The following is a 24,887-nucleotide window of genomic DNA, read 5'->3' as shown; positions in this document are numbered from 1 at the left end:
AGCGCTTTCATTTCCAAGTAAACGGAAACTTCTTCAGAACAAAGCAGTACATCACGTAACACACCTATATATATTGTCCATTAAATTGATTAATTGATTCATCAAATCCAATTATTCAATCGTACAATTTAAATTTTAAAGTAACATGATGGTATATTTAATGTTAATTAAAAAACGTAAAAAACGTATTGTTCACGTATCAACTTCCTTTCAGTACCTTAAAGTATGTACCTTGTACTGTATTTGTGTGCAAAATCACAAGTTCATGAGTTCATAAATCACATAACTATATAGTGTCTGATTGACCAGTCGTTTGTGTAAAAAATGTACTTATATAGTATATAAATAGTACACAGTATATAAAAATTAATAAATAGAATCAAATAGGATTAATATATAAAATTATTTAAAAGGTATTTATTTGTGTATGTAAATAATTAAATAAATAATTAATTAAATATTTAAGTATGAATGAAAAAGTAAATACCTAATATATAGTTGTAAATATAAAGTATAATATATTGTAATGTATATAAAATTCCATCATAAGTTAAAATGTTAAATTGTTAAAATATTAAAATATTCTCATCATAAATTGAAACATTCCTATGATTTCAGGCCTTATCTTGTATTTTCCTTTTAATCTTGTTGGCTCTCAGTTTTAAAACTGGTAGAAGGTACATATGGTCATTCAACCCAGGGGGTGTGTTGGAATCAAGTCTTAGTTGCCAAATAAGCTCCCTATAACTGAGTTGGTTCTCCCAGTCACCACCTCTACTGTTTTTTGACACCTTTTCCAAAACCCAGAATTTGTAGGTGGCCTGTTCACAACTTAGGGTATGCCTATAAAGGGCATTAGTTTCCTTCTTCCTGGTAATATCATATGTATGTTCATATACCCTTTGGCGCAGATGCCTCTCAGTTTTCCCTACATAATGTGCCCAACAGACAGTACAATATGCTAAATACACTACTCTACTGGTATAACATGTACAGTAACCTTTTCCTTTTAATACAAAATTAATGGTGGGTAGTTTAATTTCATCCGTGTTAACCATAAATGCACATTGGTGGCACTTACCACAGCGGTATGTACCCTTTCTTTTGTTGTTATCTTCCCCTTGCCACTTTCTCTCAAAAATAGTTTTTAAATTTGCCTTTTCTAAAACTATAACGTATACATCTGTCAAATATGCCTGCACTGTTAGGCATACTCTTAAACATATTCCAGGTCCTATTAATGACCTTTTTTACTAAATTAGTGTTTACACTGTATGTCATAACCAAAAAAGGGGTATCTGAGGTTGTTTTAGGTGTTACACAATCCAATGTCCTCCAAGTTATTTCCCATAATAGTGTGCTCACTCGCTCTCTCCGTGTTTAGTAAGGGAACATATTTCGTCACCCATCCCTGTAGTATTTCTTCCTTTAAAGGAGAAATAATGGAATTGGGGTAACCTCTTTCCTGGAATAATTTTTGTACATAATCTAATTCCTTTATTAGTTCCTCATATCTTGTTGTCATCCATGCCACCCTTACCATCTGCCCTTTTACAATATTCTTCTTCTGTATTGGGGGTTGGTTACTGTTATAATGAAGATAGGCATTTGAAAAACACGCTTTCCTATAAATACTGGATATGAATGTATTATTGTTGTAATCCTTCTTGATGGTAAGGTCTAGGAAGTGTATTTCATCCTTGCTAAATTCATGTGTAAAACGGAGAAATGTAGTGGATTCATTAAAATACTGTAAGGCCTCTAAGGCCTCTTCCTGTGTACCTCCCCATACAATTAATATGTCATCTAAAAAGCGGTAATATTGAATAATATTAGTCATAAAGGGTGACTTAAAAATGTAATGTAATTCCCAGAAAAGCATGACAATATTAGCAAAAATGGGGGCACAAACTGCCCCCATTGCAACACCATCAACTTGTAAATAAATTTCATCCTGAAAGTAAATGAAATTGTTTTTTAAAACCAATTCAATATTCTCTAGAATAAGTCTAAATTCATTACTGGACAAAAACTTGAATTCAATTAACATATACTCAAACCAGTCTAGTCCAGTGCAAAGGAATAACGGAAAAAGGTCCCTAACATCTATAGTAAGGAATGCATAGTGGGGTTGAAAGGACAATTGATTTAGTTTCTTTAGTAGATCCCACGAGTCAATAAGAATGTGTGTATATAATTTATAAAAAGATTTCAGTTTTGAATCTATGTATATTGCCAAAGGTTGTGTTTTGAACCTTCAGATGTTACAATGGGTCTCATTGCCACATTTTCCAACCCTTTATGAGTTTTTGGTATACCAAACATTGTTGATAAAAAAGGTTTTTCCACCTTAAAAAATCTGTATAGTTTCTCATCAATCAGACCTTGTGTTAAATTGTCTTCTATCACCATGTCTATCTTTTGATAGGCTATGTTTAACTCATTTCTGGAAGAAATAGTGTATCTACCATACCCATTTAAAATGTCCATCATTTTGGCAGTGTAAGTCCAGTTGTTCATTAGAACTACACTACCCCCTTTGTCAGGCTTCATGATCCTGATGTCGGGGTATAAGACACTAAATTCTTCCAATGTCAGGCGTTCTTCTACTGACAAATTAAATTTGACATTGTGGTGTTTATTGTGACGTACCAGCGTTTTCAACTCATTAATAACTACATTTTCAAAATTATTAATGTCACACTGTAAACCAGGGTTGTATGTACTTCTTCTAGTTAAAGCATTCACATGACCCTTAGTGTTGTTAGTGGTGTTGAAATTAACATTAGCATTCTGTCTTGCCAAATATTCTAAATTTAATTTCCTAGTAAATAGTTTTATGTCTAGGAATAGTTCTGCCATGTCCAACCTCCTAGTTGGTACAAAAGAAAATCCCTTTTTAAATAGAGAAAAATGTCTGTTCTCAATTTTAATGTCCGTGTAATTGTAAATAAAAAATTCACAACCTGGTTGACTAACTACGATATTGTCATTGTTAGATATAATAATCTATGTGTCTAAAATCCCAATATCCTAAATCACATCTTCCCTTACATTTGATAGACAACACAAGTTTAAATTTTGTTCATTGTTAGGAGGAACAATCAGTGTACCAGTCTCGAAACCAAAAAACTGTTCAATATCCAATACAAGGTGTTCCTGACCAGTGTACTTTTGGTTACTCACATCAACCTCTTTGTCGTTGTCCTTTCCCATAATGTTGTGTTCCTTAACTAAATGAAAAGATGTGTCATGTCTAATACAAGAGTCAACTGCTAGTATCTCTGTGCATGCTGGTTCATTACCTGAGCATATGTGGTGTGGGTGTAGGTTCCATTCTTCGGACCTCCTTGGTCTCCTGGTCTAAAGGGATGTCGTTTTCAGTTTCATTAATCCCCCTTGGACTATTTACAGAATCTAAATCTATATCACCCCTATTGTTAGGGTATTCATATGGTCTAGATTGTTTGGACCTAGTGTCTGGTTGGTTCCAACGTGGAAAACCCTTTTGAAATCTAGCCCTAACATACCCATTATTTTGTCCACCGTGATTGTTGTTGTGATTGTAGTTGTGAGTTAATAAATATACTTGTTCATGTTGGTAGGCCCAGTCATCTCTCTCTAATTTGCCCATTTTCCTTTTGTAGTTCTTTTTCACAATATTGTCAACATCATCAAACAGCCTGAGGTAGTTATGTTTGTATTCCCTTATGATAAATAGTAAGTCATCAGTAATTTCCTTATTAATTTTGTCTATTTTACCACTCAGTTCATCAATTAATACATTGTTATTGTTAATCATAACCTTAATAATGGCTAAACCACAACCATTCAAAATTTCCACAATATCATTGTATAGCGTTGAACCCACGAAAAAGTAAATACCTAATATATAGTTGTAAATATAAAGTATAATATATATTAGGTATTTACTTTTTCATTCATACTTAAATATTTAATTAATTATTTATTTATTTACATACACAAATAAATACCTTTTAAATAATTTTATATATTAATCCTATTTGATTCTATTTATTAATTTTTATATACTGTGTACTATTTATATACTATATACGTGAATTTTTTACACAAACGACTGGTCAATCAGACACTATATAGTTATGTGATTTATGAACTCATGAACTTGTGATTTTGCACACAAATACAGTACAATGTACATATTTTAAGGTACTGAAAGGAAGTTGATACGTGAACAATACGTTTTTTACGTTTTTTAAGTTAACATTAAATATACCATCATGTTACTTTAAAATTTAAATTGCACGATTGAATAATTGGATTTGATGAATCAATTAATCAATTTAATGGACAATATATATAGGTGTGTTACGTGATGTACTGCTTTGTTCTGAAGAAGTTTCCGTTTACTTGGAAATGAAAGCGCTTAACCTATGTTCAACTTTTATCGTGTATTAAAATTTTGTGGCATTACATCTTGGACTGAAGAGTCTGATTTTGCTGACTTGGTGACGTTGTGTGGGACAGCCTTTATCGAGTCTTTTACGGGATTGTACATTTTATTACTAGTTTATTTTCCCGTTTTCCATTTTCGTTTTTACCTGTGACTTTTCTTATGGATTCATCAGACAACCGAGGAGTCCCACAGTCCAGAAACGAGCAGTCTTTGATCGGCGAACTTACAAGGCTGTTACAAGCCTTTAGTCAACCGGAAACCAGTACGCAGAGGTCGGAGGACATTATTCCTTGCGCACAACCGGTGAGAGGTAGTGACGCTAATTCTAGTAGGAAGAGCAGGAGAAATGAAGTAACCTGTGGAGATCCAGGACGGCAAAATGGTGATTTGAACTCTTCACGAGAGGAGATTACTGGACATAACGACAACGTGTTTGTCAAATATGCAGACATTAATTTAACTGAATGGCTAAATAAGAGTTTTGGGTCTGTGGAACGACCCGAACAAGGACTAAAAGTAAAACAAAATGACACTTCATACGCAGAGAAATGTAAGCTACTTAAAAAATATATGCTAAAGTTTAAAAACTTAAATTTGGACAATTGGTTTTTAAATGAATGTTTGATTAGAAAACATGTCCCTAAGGGACTTAGGTTAAACAAATTTCCTAATGAAACTGTCGTGGGTTCAACGCTATACAATGATATTGTGGAAATTTTGAATGGTTGTGGTTTAGCCATTATTAAGGTTATGATTAACAATAACAATGTATTAATTGATGAACTGAGTGGTAAAATAGACAAAATTAATAAGGAAATTACTGATGACTTACTATTTACCATAAGGGAATACAAACATAACTACCTCAGGCTGTTTAATGATGTTGACAATATTGTGAAAAAGAACTACAAAAGGAAAATGGGCAAATTAGAGAGAGATGACTGGGCCTACCAACATGAACAAGTATATTTATTAACTCACAACTACAATCACAACAACAATCACGGTGGACAAAATAATGGGTATGTTAGGGCTAGATTTCAAAAGGGTTTTCCACGTTGGAACCAACCAGACACTAGGTCCAAACAATCTAGACCATATGAATACCCTAACAATAGGGGTGATATAGATTTAGATTCTGTAAATAGTCCAAGGGGGATTAATGAAACTGAAAACGACATCCCTTTAGACCAGGACGGACCAAGGAGGTCCGAAAGAATACGGAACCTACACCCACACCCCACATATGCTCAGGTAATGAACCAGCATGCACAGAGATACTAGCAGTTGACTCTTGTATTAGACATGACACATCTTTTCATTTAGTTAAGGAACACAACATTATGGGAAAGGACAACGACAAAGAGGTTGATGTGAGTAACCAAAAGTACACTGGTCAGGAACACCTTGTATTGGATATTGAACAGTTTTTTGGTTTCGAGACTGGTACACTGATTGTTCCTCCTAACAATGAACAAAATTTAAACTTGTGTTGTCTATCAAATGTAAGGGAAGATGTGATTGAGGATACTGGGATTTTAGACACAGAGATTATTACATCTAACAATGACAATATCGTAGTTAGTCAACCAGGTTGTGAATTTTTTATTTACAATTACACGGACATTAAAATTGAGAACAGACATTTTTCTCTATTTAAAAAGGGATTTTCTTTTGTACCAACTAGGAGGTTGGACATGGCAGAACTATTCCTAGACATAAAACTATTTACTAGGAAATTAAATTTAGAATATTTGGCAAGACAGAATGCTAATGTTAATTTCAACACCACTAACAACACTAAGGGTCATGTGAATGCTTTAACTAGAAGAAGTACATACAACCCTGGTTTACAGTGTGACATTAATAATTTTGAAAATGTAGTTATTAATGAGTTGAAAATGCTGGTATGTCACAATAAACACCACAATGTCAAATTTAATTTGTCAGTAGAAGAACGCCTGACGTTGGAAGAATTTAGGGTCTTATACCCCGACATCAGGATCATGAAGCCTGACAAAGGGGGTGGTGTGGTTCTAATGAACAACTGGACTTACACTGCCAAAATGATGGACATTTTAAATGGGTATGGTAGATACACTATTTCTTCCAGAAATGAGTTAAACATAGCCTATCAAAAGATAGACATGGTGATAGAAGACAATTTAACACATGGTCTGATTGATGAGAAACTATACAGATTTTTTAAGGTGGAAAAACCTTTTTTATCAACAATGTTTGGTATACCAAAAACTCATAAAGGGTTGGAAAATGTGGCAATGAGACCCATTGTAACAACTGAAGGTTCAAAAACACAACCTTTGGCAATATACATAGATTCGAAACTGAAATCTTTTTATAAATTATATACACACATTCTTATTGACTCGTGGGATCTACTAAAGAAACTAAATCAATTGTCCTTTCAACCCCACTATGCATTCCTTACTATCGATGTTAGGGACCTTTTTTCCGTTATTCCGCACAGCACTGGACTAGACTGGTTTGAGTATATGTTAATTGAATTCAAGTTTTTGTCCAATAATGAATTTAGACTTATTCTAGAGAATATTGAATTGGTTTTAAAAAACAATTTCATTTACTTTCAGGATGAAATTTATTTACAAGTTGATGGTGTTGCAATGGGGGCAGCTTGTGCCCCCATTTTTGCTAATATTGTCATGCTTTTCTGGGAATTACATTATGTTTTTAAGTCATCCTTTATTACTAATATTATTCAATATTACCGCTTTTTAGATGACATATTAATTGTATGGGGAGGTACACAGGAAGAGGCCTTAGAGGCCTTACAGTATTTTAATGAATCCACTACATTTCTCAGTTTTACACATGAATTTAACAAGGATGAAATACACTTCCTAGACCTTACCATCAAGAAGGATTACAACAATAGTACATTCATATCCAGTATTTATAGGAAAGTGTTTTCAAATGCCTATCTTCATTATAACAGTAACCATCCCCATTACAGAAGAAGAATATTGTAAAAGGGCAGATGGTAAGGGTGGCACGGATGACAACAAGATATGAGGAACTAATAAAGGAATTAGATTATGTACAAAAATTATTCCAGGAAAGAGGTTACCCCAATTCTATTATTTCTCCTTTAAAGGAAGAAATACTACAGGGATGGGGACAAATATGTTCCCTTACTAAACACGGAGAGAGCGAGTGAGCACACTATTATGGGAAATAACTTGGAGGACATTGATTGCGTAACATCTAAAACAACCTCAGAAACCCCTTTTTTGGTTATGACATACAGTGTAAACACTAATTTAGTAAAAAAGGTCATTAATAGGACCTGGAATATGTTTAAGAGTATGCCTAACAGTGCAGGCATATTTGACAGATGTATACATTATAGTTTTAGAAAAGGGGCAAATTTAAAAACTATTTTTGAGAGAAAGTGGCAAGGGGAAGATAACAACAAAAGAAAGGGTACATACCGCTGCGGTAAGTGCCACCAATGTGCATTTATGGTTAACACGGATGAAATTAAACTACCCACCATTAATTTTGTATTAAAAGGAAAAGGTTACTGTACATGTTATACCAGTAGAGTAGTGTATTTAGCATATTGTACTGTCTGTTGGGCACATTATGTAGGGAAAACTAAGAGGCATCTGCGCTAAAGGGTATATGAACATACATATGATATTACCAGGAAGAAGGAAACTAATGCCCTTTATAGGCATACCCTAAGTTGTGAACAGGCCACCTACAAATTCTGGGTTTTGGAAAAGGTGTCAAAAAACAGTAGAGGTGGTGACTGGGAGAACCAACTCAGTTTTGGAAAAGGTGTCAAAAAACAGTAGAGGTGGTGACTGGGAGAACCAACTCAGTTATAGGGAACTTATTTGGCAACTAAGACTTGATTCCAACACCCCCCCCCTGGGTTGAATGACCATATGTCCCTTCTACCAGTTTTAAAACTGAGAGCCAACAAGATTAAAAGGAAAATACAAGATAAGGCCTGAAATCATAGGAATGTTTCAATTTATGATGAGAATATTTAATATTTTAACAATTTAACATTTTAACTTATGATGGAATTTTATATACATTACAATATATTATATTTTATATTTACAACTATATATTAGGTATTTACTTTTTCATTCATACTTAAATATTTAATTAATTATTTATTTAATTATTTACATACACAAATAAATACCTTTTAAATAATTTTATATATTAATCCTATTTGATTCTATTTATTATTTTTTATATACTGTGTACTATTTATATACTATATACGTACATTTTTTACACAAACGACTGGTCAATCAGACAAAATATAGTTATGTGATTTATGAAATAATGAACTTGTGATTTTGCACACAAATACAGTACAAGGTACATATTTAAGGTACTGAAAGGAAGTTGATACGTGAACAATACGTTTTTTTACGTTTTTTAAGTTAACATTAAATATACCATCATGTTACTTTAAAATTTAAATTGTACGATTGAATAATTGGATTTGATGAATCAATTAATCAATTTAATGGACAATATATATAGGTGTGTTACGTGATGTACTGCTTTGTTCTGAAGAAGTTTCTTACTTGAAATGAAAGCGCTTAACCTATGTTCAACTTTTATCGTGTATTAAACTTTTGTGGCATTACATCTTGGACTGAAGAGTCTGATTTTGCTGACTTGGTGACGTTGTGTGGGACAGCCTTTATCGAGTCTGTTACGGGATTGTACATTTTATTACTAATTTCTTTAAAAGAAATTAAAAAGGGTTGATAGGAAAATGGTGAAAAAGGGGCACAAAGAAGGAAAGACAGAAGGGAAAATAGCTAGGGATGTGCAGGACAGGTGTAGAGAAGGTCCATAGCTGCCCATTTCTTCTACAGCAACAGCTGTGCATATACACTGAAGTTGGAGATAGATTTGGACACTCAAACCCCTGGGATAGGGGTGAGGAGAACAATAATATGTTGTGAAGCCAGTTAGACCAGATTACATGTGTCCAGTGGACACGTGTGAAATGGACAGCTATGTATAGGGCGAGATTTTTTTTTTTGTGAACATATTGCCCTTTTATTTTTTTCAGGTGAGAGTGGGATGTTGGGGAGGGATAGTAGATATATTTGGAGGGGTAGGTTTGGTAGATTAACAGACAAGACAAATAAGATGCCTACAGGGGTAGTATATGACACATGTGGGGGGTAAGCACCTTGATGGGGAGGGGTGTTGGGAAATCGGAAGCCCATGAGCCCCCCAGTGGAAACAGTGGGACTGATGTCCCCACCCATGGGCAGTCACAACTGCACCTTTACAGCCCCGAAGGTGGCTGTGCTGGGGGCTGAGTAGTAGGGCCAGGCCAACCCTCTACTTGTGACACATGGCCCTCAAGCTGACGTAGAAGATTTCCAACCTCCCTGCAAAGCTCACTATGCACCACAACCTGAACCTGGTGATGGGTGTCACAATCATGCCAATAAATGCCAAGATGCAGTGTCCATGCCTGCTCCCGGGGGGGTTGAGCCCCATCCCCTGTGGTGCAGGACCAACGGACAAGGAGGACCCGAGTTGGGCCCTAGATGTGCTGGTGCCCCGTGCCACGGCCAGCTGAGGTGGGACAGGTGGGTCCACCGGGACCGGACTTTCCAAAAGTGCTATGGTTAAATTTTATCAACCTATGTGGGTTAGTAATAGTCAACACAGTCCAGGATTAGGTATAACAGCATGCATAGATATTCCCATTAACCCAAACACTAGATATGGAACAGTTGCATAGTAAACAGAACACATGCATATATGGGACCACAGTGGTCATTACAACAACATGCAGGTACATTGATGGCAGCATGCCACCAATGTCGGAGTATTTCAACATAGCACATGCATAGAAAAAAATTTAAATAATTATCAAACAATAGGACATATGTCCCAACAGTACAGTTAATTCAGCACATACCAATTGAGTTGTTTATTTAGTTTATTGTTGTAGATATGGTGGGGAGGAGAAAGATGTCAATTAACAACTAGTATATTCTTGTAGTTCACATTACTTTCCTAGTCAGTGCTGTGATCTGTACCTTACAGGTATTAGTACACTACCCTATTACCTTAGTTTGGACAGTGGTATGGCTGTCGACAACTATATGCATGAACTGATTTTACCTGCAGTATACACCTCTTACCTGGTATACCTGTGGAGGTATTGTTTGTTAACACTACCTAACTGTTTCTACACATACTCACAGATTCCAGGTTGATGTTATGCACATACCTGTCCATCTCTTTTTGCACACACTCTGGGCATGTCTTCACCACATGCAGGTGAACCGAGACATATTTCGACTATTGCCCTCTTAAACCTTTAGTGACTTGTACAATGACAGGTTTGTTTTATTTGACATTTTCCAAATATGTACTGGTCTGACAGTCAGTTATATGACATGAAATGCTGCCTACATGTCAGAAATTAGCACACTGATATGGCAGGGGGCAGGGTAACAGCCAGCAGATATGGGCCGAATAACTGGACATTCTGGACATTTCTGTACACTTGTGGGATATGATTCTACATACAGCTTACTACCACTCCCAGGATTTCACCCATGGCTGTGTCTGCTAAAACTAAAACACTGTCCATCACAGTTGAGTGTGCTATATAGGAATTGCTGTGTATCTCTTGTCTGATTTCTGTCTATAATTCTCCTGTGGTTTTACATTCTGACATTGTAATTACAACACTCTTATACAGGATTTCCTAGACAGTTGTATTATGTAGTACAGTGTGGGTGACAGTGATGACTAATACCTTATTATTATGAGCAACTGCAACACTAACAATGCCGTACAATACCAGAGTAAACAGTACCAGTACAGGGTATCAGTCTTTTATTTATAGGCACAGTGTTCATATCTGACATGTTTGTTAGCACTATCTGCAAATTGCCACACAAATTACCAATTTCCTCATTAGTATTATGCACATACGTCTCACTCTGTTACTGCACACACTCTGGACACAGCTTGACAACATGGGGGTGGAGATGGGACATACTTGGCTAATTACTCTCATAACATTTTGGGGGGTTGCTAGAGTGATAGGTTTGTTAGTTGTCTGACAATCAGTTGTATGTCTTATTTGCTGCCTAAATGTATGGGATCATCCCACTGATTTGCCAGGAGAAGAGGGTGACAGGCAGCATCTATGGGCCGATTTACTGGACATTCTGGACATTTCTGTACACTTGTGGGGTATGATTCTGCATACAGCCTACTACCACTCCCAGGATTGGAACCATGGCTGTGTGTGCAAAAAATACAACGGCTCATGTCGCAGTTGAGTGTGCTGTTTGGATTTTGTTGTTTATCTTTTCATTTTTTTCTGTCTAAGTCTCTCTCAGTTGTACTGTTTGACCTCTTGGGATTACAACAGTCATATACAGACATTCCTACACAATTTATGCATGTAGCACAGTGTGGGTAATAGTGCTTACTACAACAGTACTATTAAGTGATTGAAACTTTATATTACATTATGATACCAGAGTGAACACATGCAGTCCAGCAGTTAGATCTTAATTGTCAGACTATTATGCTTTTATTTACATACAACCTATGTGAGACTCTTCCTGCCCTACTCTCTGGTGTATGCAGCACATGCCTTAAACAATGCAGGTTTTATACAGTCAATTAGCTTACTACTATTTTTAGATTTATTTCCTATGACAGTACATGCAAGAGTATTACTAATCTGCCTAGCGTCTCAACCGCTGCAGTCTACAGCCATGTGCTTCCTGGTTCACAGCCCGCTCACCTGCTGCTGTGAAAGACATAAGAGGAATATTTAGCCATACCTATCCTTAATATACATGAGCTGGCAATTATTAAACAGGTAGTGGACTGATAGTTGCATATGGCTGGGACATCCCCTGTCCTCCTAGCCTATTGGATCCACTGATCCAAGAGATCCCCCTTTCTCCACTTCAGGTCGGCATAGTGATGCCTGACCTGCACACCAGTTTGGGGTATGCCTGTGGCACTGGTGAGGTCATGGGCGAGATGGTCCCAGGCTTCCACTTTGTATTGGGAACCCTGGTACTGGCCCTGCAGCAGTCTCTCATCATGGTCTTTCATAAGGAGTCCTGCCATGACTCTGGACTCCTGGATGCCCCAGCACTGTGCCCGGAAGTGCACACCCTCTCCCATTCCAGACATAGTGCCTACAAGGGGAAGCTACAACCAGTTATGAGATGTATTCCCACCTGTTGTGTTTAAATAGGGCCAGTTGCCTGCACTTTACCGTGATTGGATGGTTTTGAAAATGCTAAGCTATGGGCAAACCTGCTTACCTAAGGTTGGCATTGTTTAAAGGGGTGTACCAATGGGCAGACTAAGTTAGCTGGCCTGCACATTGCTGACACCTACTAAGCTGGGCTGTGCAATGCTTAGCATTGCTTAATATTTAATTTTCATTATATTTGCATTGGGGCATTGAGTTATTATTCATTACATGTTATATATGTGTTTGGTATCCATGATTCATGTGTATGTACACTGTATGGGGTCCTTGTGTTTATTAGGGGATTTCAGCACTTTATTACAATGACACCTCACATCTGGGCTTAATGCAGCACTCCATTTCACATATTTATGTCCTGTAGTAGGTTATACAATATAAAACTGTATATAGATTCCTTTCACATGTTCAGTTTGTAGTTCCTATAGTGAGAATCTGTTTGGTGATACCTCAGTCTTATATACTGCTGTGATGGCTTAGTGGTTAACTACTGTGACTATCGTGTACCGTGTCCTGGGTTCAAGACCTGTAAAGGCTGTTTATTCTGTTTCTGGCCAGAACAGCAGCTGATGCATACAGAGTGATTAAGGCACTTTTAAGCAATTGAAAGCGGGTTTGTGTGGGTTTGTGTGAAGAAAAGCAATGCTGACCTCTGGTTAAATATGCTTACAGAGTGTTAGCTTCAATATTGCTTAACCTGTGTGCGCATTGCGTACCCCCACAGAAACGGGCTTAAACCCACTTACTACTGCTTAAATATGCCTACTCTTGCTTACTACTGCATACACCTGCTTACCACTGCACTAATTAAGTTATGTCTAATGGTTCTTGGGAAGGTGGTGGATTTGGAAACTGTATGGATTTATCATTCATTACACATTTTACCTCCCATTTGTATCCCTGATTCCTGTGTACATATATTGTATGGGGCACTTGGGATTATCTGTGGACTTTACAACATTATGACAATGACACCTTACATCTGCATTTAATGCAGTACTCCAGTTCACAAATATATGTTATGTCATAGGTTATGCAACAAAATCAATTGATCATAAAGTGATTTGACATGGAAAATGGATTGTACTCGAGTGGGACTCAATCCAGGAATGACTGCTCATGAGGTGAATGCTCTGCCTACTATACTATCGCTGCACTGATTTGTTTGCATATATCTTGCTTTTTCTCCTCTTGTGCCATTTAAACTGCATTAATCATAGCTAAGTGATGGGCAAACCCGCACACCTATGGTTAAATTTAATCTGTTTTATAATAAAAAAAAAAACACTTCTTTATATTTAATGTTTTAACTGTTGCTCTTGTAAACTTGGGGGATGTTGCTGAGGGTATGCGAACACCTATGAGCGGTCTCACTCATTCCTATTCATACACTGCTGTTCTTCATTGCAGGGGCATGTATATTCTGAGAGCTCTGCTCTCAGACACATCCCCTGCACTTGTACATGCTCTGTGCCTGTTTAGGAGCTCAGGCAGCACACCTTCATTAATATGCATGGCACTCTGCCATCCTGCTCCTAAACGGCCGCTTCCATTCAGGACTAAACTAGTCCTGCATGGAAGGATAGTGAATCTGGGGAAATATCTTTTAGTTCTAATAACTGTAAAGTTTTATTTATTACTTATTATGCTGGATAACAGGGATAGAGGAACAATCTCAAAAGAACCTATTTCAGCCATAGCATGCAACTTATATCAGACAAAAAAAATGTAGTTGTAATAGTGACAAAACAATTACATTAAACATGTAAATACAGTGGAGCTGCTGAGAAGAGAATAAGCAAATGTTTAAATAAATGTGCACAGTTTCAATATGTAGACATATGTGTGTTACTTACATACATACACACATTCGGGCTAGGTGCATAGTATCTGTAAGAATATATATTAAAAATATTTTTAATGTTGCTTTATGATTAAAGATGGCATACTCATAAACATTCCAGTTTAATGAAAGAAAGAAAGAAACTCCTTCTCCTAGCCCAGTTTACATTCCTCTGTTCTTTCTCTCACTGTGTTGTAAAATAATATATAAAAAATGTTTGTCAGTTATACAGTGTGCTATCATTCAAGCAAGCCATGATATGTCACAATCATGCCAATAAATGTCAAGATGCAGTGGCCATCATCAGCCTTTACCCTAGGATGTATAAGCAGACATAATATCCATTCCTCACCACAACTGGACCTGGATAATCTAGGCTACATTCATCTGTGCCATGGAGGTAGCCCTGACTCACAGTTTTATTTCAAGCAACACAATCTTCACAGTCTAAATCATCTCTTCTCGGTGGGGGGGGGCTGAATGGCTAACTGAAAGCAGCAGTACTTTAGAGCTCCATATAATTAGTTAAATAAGACAGGAAAAAAATATTATTTTTCTTTCTTCAAAGTTTAAAATCTTACAGATAAAGGACTAATTCACATAATTAGAAACTTTGGTGAAGTTTTACAAATAATTTCCTGTCAAAAAGCTTGGAGATATATTCACTTTATTAAAATGAGCAAATCAAAGAATTCTCACCAGGATGCTGCCTTAAAGAAAGAACTACAATAGATGGCATCTACCCTGCAGGAGTTGTTTTTGAAAATGGATGATTTTAAAGAGAACCTGGAAAATCTTAAAACAAGCAACCAAAAACAGGCTCAAGGAAATGCTACACCACCACCAGACAAGGATAACAGGAATAGAGGTTTCTCTAAATGACTTAGTAAACAGACTTAAGGAAGAGGAAACACAGAAAGAACTGCTTCTTAAACAAAACACTTGGTTGGTGAATAAAGTAGATGACTTAGAAAATAGGGAGAGGAGAAATAACATCAGGATTTTCGGATAACCTGAAAACACAGAAGGTGAGAACATTATTTCCTTTTTATCAAGCTGGATCCCTGACTTTTTAAATTTAAAATAAGGACTTTCCTTTGGCATTGAAAGGACACACAGTGCTCTTGGGAAACCTGCCACTAACTCAAACTCTCCTCCTAGGTCAATAATTATCAAATTTCTTTCATACTTGGACAAGGAACCAATTTTAAGATCTGCTTGGAGGAAGGCACCTCTAAAATATAAACAGAGCCTGATAAGATTTGATAATGACTATTCATCTAGAATAATGGAACAAAGGAAAAATGTGTGGCCAATGATAACGTTTCTGAAACAAAATATCATCGAGGCACAACTTGCATATCCAGCTAAGATAAGAATACTATACTATACTATACTATATGCCAATGAGATGAGGACTTTTATTGACTTAGAGGAAGCCTCTTCATTTATTAAAACCATGGATTGGATGTTACCTTCTCTTAAGAGAACAAAAGAAACAAATGTCTGGACAGATGTCAAAAAGAAGAAGCAAAAGACTGATACTGTTACAGCCAAATCTCTCAAAGCATCTACTATGATATGAAATGTTTTAACATTACTTTAAAGGACCAATTTTACTGTTTTGAATTTTAAAACTAAGGTAACTAATTACTGGAATCTTTATCTATATTTTTTAAACATAGATGACACATGAGAGTTTTCACATTACCTCAGGTATGTAAAACAAGGTACTTTTCTTTCACAGAAGGAGGGTTATATAGCACATAAAATATTTATACTGTAAATCAGCATACATAGTATATGTGTATTTTCTCTTAATTTTCTTTTTTTCTCTCTCTTCTCTCTCTTTTCTCATTATTTTTTTTAACATCTTCTTGTCTCTTCTAAATTCTTTACAATTTACTATACTAATATAGTCTGTATATATTTAATAACTCACTATCTATTAATAGATAAATAATAGTCTAAAATAATCTAGTTTTAAGGTAGACTAATTGGACTAGTGAACTTAATTGTTATTACAATATTTATTAGATTAATGATAGTCACTGCTATGCTTATTGTGATTGGGGACATGTTCGTGATTAACTCTGAAATGTTCCATTCATGCACATATGTCAACTGAATTACAAAAGATGGTGACAACCGAAAATCCCTTGTCACAGACACTCCAATAAGTGTGCGAGCACCTCTGGTATCATGCAAATGTTATTCCATGAATGAACAGTACTTCAAAAACACCAAATACTGACAGCACATAAAAACAAAAAACAAAAAGATGGTTAAGCACTTTCACCCACTCGTATAGTGGGCTTCTTCAGAACATCTTCTATTTTAGAACTATTTATTTGTCATAGGAAAAGAAATAATTGTTTAAGTATTGCTTAGTATGTCAGACAAATTAACTGTTGGTACAGCTTTAAGAGGCGCTTATAAGGCAACGGATACAAGGTTTCACATTGTATCCGTTGATTTTAGCGCCAAAAATTTAAAATATAATGAATGATATGGTAAAGAGAAGATGTTCTGAAGAAGCCCACTATACGAGTGGGTGAAAGCGCTTAACCGTCTTTTTGTTTTTTTTGTTTTTATGTGCTGTCAGTATTTGGTGTTTTTGAAATACTGTTCCTTCATGGAATAAATTTTGCGTGATACCAAAGGTGCTCAAACATGTACATATGTCCTTTGAATTATTTCCTTTTAGTATTAACAAATACATAAAAAAAAGGAGGGAAAAGTGTACTGCTGGTTAAGAGAAGTGAAGCTTTCTTCACATTCTATTTGTGTTGCCATAGCAACAGTAAATAATTGCTGCAGTTTCTAAGGATACTGTGAATCTGCTAAGTGCATTTAGCCTCACAGATAACAAATAATAAAAAAAAGTAAAGTTGCTTAGTTATTAAAATGAAAACAACCTAAACAAGGTAAAATAAATATATAATAGGACTATTATAGCAATAACCCATGCCTGGGTGTGGGTAATGCTGGATTTACCGATGGTTGGTGTGGCTTGGTCACGAGGGTGAAGCCCGAGTGGCCAAACAAAGACAACCATGGGTAAATACAGCATTACCCACACCCAGAAGTGGGTTATTGCTATTATGCAATGACATTATTTAAGAAAAAAAAATTGTTGTTTGTCTTTCGGCTTTTTCCCGGTAAGGGATCACCACAGCAGAACTCCGGTCCGCTAATGATTGGCAGTAGATTTTTTTACGAAACGCCGAGGTGTCAACTCGATACACAACCTTCAACAAAGGCACGCCCATTTACGCATGCATATCTTTCGAATTCTACCCAACTGCGGGGAGGACATGCAGACTCCACACAGAAGGAACTCCCAAGCCAAGCAAAGAATCGAACGGGAGAACCTCTTGCTGTGAGGTAACAACACTACTGCCGTACCACCGTAGCTTATTAAGAAAAAAAAATAATTACTTTTCTTAAATAATGGCATTGTATAATGCCTCCTTGCTGTCCTTCTGCAGCTTTCTGGTATTCTGCGGCAGTTCTGATGTGCTGCGCATGCGTATTCTTACACAGTACATCAGAGCTGTGGGCAGAAGCAACGGAGAAAGCAAGATCTCCGTTGCTTTTTACAAACTGTCTTGCTATGTTAAGGGAGTTTAACATAGCGAGACAGCTTTGAAAAAAGCAACGGAGATAGGAAGATCTCTGTTACTGTTTTTAAAGCTGTCTCGCTATGTTAAACTTGTTTAACATAGCGAGACAGTGTATAAAAAGCAACAGAGATCTTGCGTTCTCCGTTGGTGTAAAAAAAGAGTTATACTAATGGAAAACGTATGGGCGACTGGATCTTTTTCCATTACTATAACTCTGATTTACAACATGCACACTGACCAATCAGCATGCACATTTTGGAATATTAATGGGGGGGGGTATTGTATAATTGTATATATTTTATGATTTATCCTCATAGGATTACATATTCCTGGAAACACAACTGAAATGTTCCCAAATTACATGTGCACTGAAATGTAGCTGTTTGATTAAAAAGTATTACTCATTTTAACATGCTGATTTCACAAGCTGCCTGCACTGTAAAAGTTACAATTTATATGTTACTTGAAACTGACAGTCTCTAGAGCACATGAAAAGATACATATTACTTTTTGCAACATGTTATTTTTGCAGTTACCTCACACTCTGTACAAACTCACTTGACAACTGATAGCTATTCATTTAAAATATCAGTTTAAATATTAAATGTGCCCTTGAAATGCTATTGACATTTTGACAAAATATAATGTGAACTGTAAAATGAATGACTTGAAAGAAGTGAAGTAATGCATAGATTTCAAAGACAGTTCTTGATACTACAGTAAAAGTAAAAATGTATATTCACAAGGAAGTATTGAAATGTTTTAGCCTTCCAGTTAAAATAGCTTACTGTCAACATTTTGCAATATCAGAAAGTTTGAAGAGCTAGGAAATTACTATTATTTGTCTTTATAATGATTATTAGACAGATGTTAGACTATGCTTAGTTAATGAATTATGACATATGTTTATGAAGAAAAGCGGACTCAATTACTCACATTGGACTACACATTCCTGGAAACTCAACTGAAATGTTCCCAAATTACTTGTGAATTTAAATGAAGCTGCCTGATTAATAAGCATAATTTACTTTAACAACCTGAATCCATAAGATATCTGCTCTATATATACTACATTATATATGTCACTTGCATATGACAGTCTCTAGAGCACACAAAAAAATACATATTATTTTTGCAGCATGCTATATTTGCACTAACCATACATTCTAAACTAACTCAATTGGCAACTGACAAGTTATTTATTTGAAACATCAGTCTAAATATTAATTGTGACCTTGAAATATTGTTGCCATTTTGACAAAACAAAACCTGAACTGAAAAAGGAATGATTTGAAGAAGTGAAGTATTGTACAGTTTTAAGACAGCTATTGACATTAAAATATAAGTAGAAATGCATACATGCAAGGAAAAATTGAAATGCTTTATACTTTTAGTTAAAATAGCTTATTGTTAACTTTTTGCTTTATCAGAATATTTAAAGAGCTAGGAAATTATTTCTAATTTATCTTTATAATGTTTACTAAAGTGATGTTAGTCACTGACTTGTTTAATGGATTGTGAGTCATGAACAAGATGGACTACTGAATGTTATTTCTGTTTACCTATGTTTGCTGAATTTCTTTTTTTAGTACTGATTTTAAACAAGGGAAAGAAAGGGAAGGGAAATCTCTGTTTCGGTAAAGGGAGGAGAGGCTTAAGAGTATTCTAACTGCCCCGAGAATTCTCTAAGATGCTCTAAATACTATTTGGTTAATACTTACCTAAGTTAAGTCTTGATTTCCATATAGGTACCTTCACCTTCATTATTGACCTGATGTGATTACCCATTTTGGAAGCAGGTGGTGCCCTATGCAGGATGGGAATTGTCAGGGTAATCATAGCTCATTCTTAGACTCTGCTTTGTAAATCTAAAAATATGTAAAAGCACTGCACGCTAGAATGTAGGGCATCTCTACTCAAAGTCAGGTTACCACTGATAAGCCATGTCTTTTCATAAGTCTAAGTTGAAGTTGGTGAGCTAAAGAGTGGGAAAGTAAAGTAAGACAGTACACCTACAGTAAATTCATATTTCATTGGTAATCACTCATTGTCTCCTGTAGAGTCCTTTTAGTCAAATTATTTTAGTAATAATCTATTTGTTGTTGGATTATTTAGTGTATGCTCCTCTGTTGCATTTAATTTATCCAAAATGACATATCTGACATGTTTGGGATCTCTTAAGGGTAACTAAATATTGGATATTTTCTAAGTCAACATAATAATTGTTTACACGACTAACATTCCATCCTGATATATAAAATATTACCAATCCAACTTCATGCTTCTTAAGGCAGAAGTGGCAAACTTCACGACACCCATGCTGACGGACAATAGAGGTATGACTGCTGAATCCTACACAAATGCACTTTATAACAACTTACATGAGTGCATGGATCGTGCAATCCCTAACAGAACCAAGATGCTATCCTCCAAAAAAAGGAAGCCAATCTGATGGTCCCCTGCCATAAACAAACTCTACAACAGAAGAAAGAAACTGTTGCAAAAAAGAGTAAAATCCCATGATTGGAGAATCTCCCTGGTCAGCTTCAGTAAGAAGCTGAGATCCCTCATAAAATCCTCCAAAGCTAGTTAGGAAAACAAAATTGCCACTGACTCTAAAGACAACCACAAACCATTCTATAGCTATGTCAAGAATCTCAATGGCAACACTCAGATCTGCTCTGAGTTACAGCACAATAGCACTAAATATACAGAACCAACGGATATTGCCAACATCTTGGCAGATAGTTTCAGTGCTAACTTTACCCCTCTGTCACCCCCTAAAGGGCCCATTTCTATACCAGAAGAATGCAAAGTTCCTGTAATCATGGCTGCACAGATAAAAAAACACACTATCCAAAGCCAAGAACACAGCATCTATGGGACCTGACGACATCCCAGGCTGTGTTCTACATGAACTACAGAACAAACTGGCACCCCATCTAAGTACCATGTTCAATCATAGCCTCACCTCAGGCTATGTGCCCACTGAATGGCGCACAGCGACAACTATCCCACTCCACAAAGGGGGAGCCACCACAGACCCTGGAAACTACCGCCCAATTAGCCTAACGGGTTGGGAGGGTGGCCTAATGGTTAAGGTGTTTGTCTTACAAACACAAGGTGCAGGGTTTGAGTCTCACAAGGGATAGTTGGCTAAGCTTAAAATGGCTTGCAATGGCAGTTAGCTTAGTAAGAACCTATGAACCTATGAACCTATGAACGAGCCTGGTCAGCAAGGCTATGGAGTGTATCATCATGGAACTTATAAACAATGACATTGGTAATCTCCAAACTCAGGACCCCACCCAGTTCGGGTTTGTAAAAGGCAGATGATGTCTCCTAAACCTGATAGACTTCTTTGAAGCAGTCACCAAAGCTGTAGATGAGGGTAAGGTGGTTCACACAGCCTATCTTGATCTCGCCAAGGCTTTTGACACCACCCCCCACTCTGGAATTATAGATAAACTCACTAAGATGGGTTGCCAACTGACTCACTGACAGAACCCACACTGTGAAAGTAGCAGACTCCAAATCCAGCTTCAGACCAGTGACAAGTGGAGTACCACAGGGTTCAGTCCTGGGTCCTCTCCTGTTTGGTATCTACTTCTCTGAAGTACAGGCCAACACAGAAGGTCTTTGGCTAATGAAGTTTGCAGATGACTGCAAACTAGGAGCCATAATCAAAACTCCAAAAGATGTGGACATCCTACAAAAGGGCCTTGCTGAGACAGATGCCTGGTGTCAAAGCCATGGCCTCAAGCTCAATGCCAAAAAGTGCATTGTCATTCCTTTTGGTAAAAACTCAGTACCCATGAACTACCACATAGGTGGTAGTCTACTTAACACCGAAAGTGTGATAAGAGACCTTGGGACACAGGTGGAAAGTAGTCTCTCCTTTGATAATCACATCGCCACAGTAGTCAGGAAATCCTTCTATGTAGCACATCTCATCACAAAAGGTTTTTCATCCAGGAAAAACAGAGGTCATTGTTCCCCTCTACTCGTCACTCATTAGACCCATTATAGAGTACAATGCCCCTTTTGGTATGTACCTCACAAGACATCTACAACAACTGGAAAGGCCACAGAAATACCTCACAAAGAGGTTTACCGGCCTCAATGAGATGCCCTATGCAGACCGTCTCAAAAAACTGAAGCTTTACTCCATTGCATATCGCCTACTCAGAGGCGATCTCTGCCTAACACACAAAGCTATGTCAAACCCAGAGCTTTTAGGCATGCTCCACTTAAAGAAATCCCAATCTCTATGAGCTACATGCAGTAGGGACCTAAACCTCATCACTACAATAAACAGAACATGCTGGAGGGATAGATTCCTGTCCCAGAGACTTCCCATACTCTGGAACAAACTATCTATCTATATCAAACAAAGCTCCTCATTAGCACTGTTCAAGAAAAATCTTGATGATTGGATGGGAGATAGGAAATTCACCCCGGGGATCACTTCTGTGGCTCTGCTCGACAGTGGCACAGGAAAATAATTTTCTTGGGTGGCAAAAGCCAGGGTACCTTTGGCTAGGCTTATATAGGCCCTAGGGCCAATAGCCTAGTACCTACCTATGAACCTATGAACCTATGAACTATAGAACAATAATAGAATAATATAGAATTTCATATCTCTTTTAAGAAAATTCTCCATATAATAATTTAACATATGGAGCTCAGTTGATATTGTTGGTTAAAGGTATGAGTGATAATCCAATAGATCTACCTTTATCTATTGGATTAGGAATAACTTTCATTCCATGTTTAATGGGAAATTCATATTTACTTGTATTTGATACTTTAGAATTAATGTTTTATAGAATTACTTCTTTAAAGCTTGACCAGAATTTTACCCTACTTATATTTAAAGATGAAAGAACATAAAATTACACTCCCAAGTTTACACATATAAAAACAACATCCAATGTTATCAGAAAATATGGTATAACTACTATAATCAAAATAAAAAAAGAAGCAAAAAGTTTCTTTCATCAATAACTTGAAATGGATTTAACATTATCATTAAATACTAATGTCTTAAATAATGCAAATAAAAGATCAAGCTTACTAAAATATTTAAATCTAAATAAGGCACAAGTAGTATTTCTCCAGGAAATGCATTTTAAGACTAATGATAGCTTTATTTGGAACCCTAAGTACTATACAGTCAATCCTCCTATAGAACAAAGACAAAATGAGAATCAGTTCTCTGTTAGAGAAACATAATCACTTCAAAAGTTATTTATAAATATGAAGACAAAGAAGTTCTACTAGCATTTGTTATAATTAAATTTAATAACAGAATATGGACCTTAGCTAATCTATACTGGTTCCCAGAAATTGAAGCAGGAATGGTTAAAAAACACCTAGATTTTATTTCCAACAATTATAAAGGAAATCTTATACTGGGAGGAGACTTTAATTGTACCTTAGGAGTTTCTGAAACCACCAAGAAGTCATTTTCAATAGCAACTATTTCAAAATCCTTAAAAAATTTATTGATTCATTTCATTTAATAGACACTTTTAAAGTAAAAGATGATAAATCCTTATTATTTTCCCATAAAGACCATAGATTTAGAACACAAACCAGAATAGACAAATTATTCATAGTTCAAGATTTACAAATGAAAATCCTCAACTTCTCAATAGTTCCATGCCCCTTCTTAGATCATTCTCTGATAATGAAGCTCCAAATAGAGTTTAAACCTTTAATCCTCTCAACTAGAATTCCATCATATATCACGAAAATTAAAGAATTCAGACTCTGGATGTTGTCAGAACTACAATTATTTATTGAAATTAATAATACAACAGAAATCAGTAGAGTCATGGTTTGGGGCTCATTAAAAGTGTATTTATTTGGTAAGACCGTTAGCTGGTACAGAAACAAAGTTAGGGCGTTGGAATCTGAATCATTAGACTTGCAAACCAAACTCTTGACAGCAAAATCTAAACAAAATCAGAATTGTCCAGAATATAATGAAATTCTAACACACAAAACTTGTCTAGCCTTGGAAAAATTAAATATAAACTCATTAGCCACCTCCCCCAGATATCTACATAACTTATCTACAACAATTAAAATACAATCTAAAGCAAATAACATTAGTAGCATATATCATGAAAAGAAAGGGAAAAAAGTATCAGATATAGGAGACATCCTTGAAGCATTTCGGTTCCATTAAATTGAATACTTCAAAAAAGAAGATTTAGACACCAACCAAATAAACTTAGAGACAAACCTTATCAATATAAAACATATCACAAAAACTTAAAACTAGACCTACAAAAACCTATATCCTACAAAGAAATTGTAAACAAGATAAAAGAAAGTAAATCTAACAAACTTCCAGGGATAGATGGTATAATTACGGAAATTTACAAACTCTTCCCTTCAACAGTAATCTCCCTTTGTCATAAAACTTTGCTAGAAGTCCAGTCAGAAGCAAAAATACCACTGTCATGGAAATATTCTCTCATAACACCAATTCTAAAAGATAATAAACCATTAGACCTTTGCACCTCATACAGACTTATATCATTACTGAATAATGACTACAAAATATTCATGTCAATCCTAGCTAACAGAATGAAAATCCCACTTTCAAAGACAATTAATAATGATCAAACTGGATTTTTATATAACAGACTCACACATGATAATATTAAAAGG

The sequence above is a fragment of the Protopterus annectens genome, chromosome 6.part0, assembly GCF_019279795.1.
Source record: "Protopterus annectens isolate FY-2018-M chromosome 6.part0, PAN1.0, whole genome shotgun sequence".
Lineage (NCBI taxonomy): Eukaryota > Metazoa > Chordata > Ceratodontiformes > Protopteridae > Protopterus > Protopterus annectens.
Note: the sequence above shows the minus strand (reverse complement) of the source record.